A 584-nucleotide genomic window follows, 5' to 3' on the forward strand; every position below is an offset into this window, starting at 1 on the left:
CACATGAAACCAATGAAGATTCGTGTTGGACAGAAACATAACGTGGCCACAGCCTCAAAGCAAAAGGCATCTATTTTCAGTGATGAAATATAATTATAAATTGTCTGTTATTTTACTTTCCAAGTATTTTACTTTCCAAGTATTCAATAAAATGTGCATTTGGCAAAAGTCCTTTGAGCCGGATTTGAACCAGCGACGAGCTATCGAAGGCTTGGCAAATCATTCTCTAGCAAACTCAATACGAGCTTCCACTTCAACCGTCGACTTGTAAACATCTCTTGCAATTCGTGCAAAATACTACAAATTTGGCTTGTGAGGTTCCCGAATTGAATAAAAGCACATCAGTTCACAATTAAAAAAATGACCCCCTCCGCAGTCTCCCGCATGTTACTGACCACCATACTAAGGAGGAAAAGTTGAAAGGCGGCGCCTCACAGGCCATCTCCTCAGAGTATTCATCAGTGTTCGGCCTTGACAATATTTTAATATCTTGCATGGTGTATAGTGTTCTCCCATTTCCCTTGATAAATCAAGATTGTCAAGGGGATTCTGCTGTTTTGTCAGTTCATAGCAAGAGATGGGGA

This window comes from Ambystoma mexicanum, chromosome 1p, assembly GCF_040938575.1.
Source record: "Ambystoma mexicanum isolate Mex_15411 chromosome 1p, UKY_AmexF1_1, whole genome shotgun sequence".
In the NCBI taxonomy this organism is placed as follows: Eukaryota; Metazoa; Chordata; class Amphibia; order Caudata; family Ambystomatidae; genus Ambystoma; species Ambystoma mexicanum.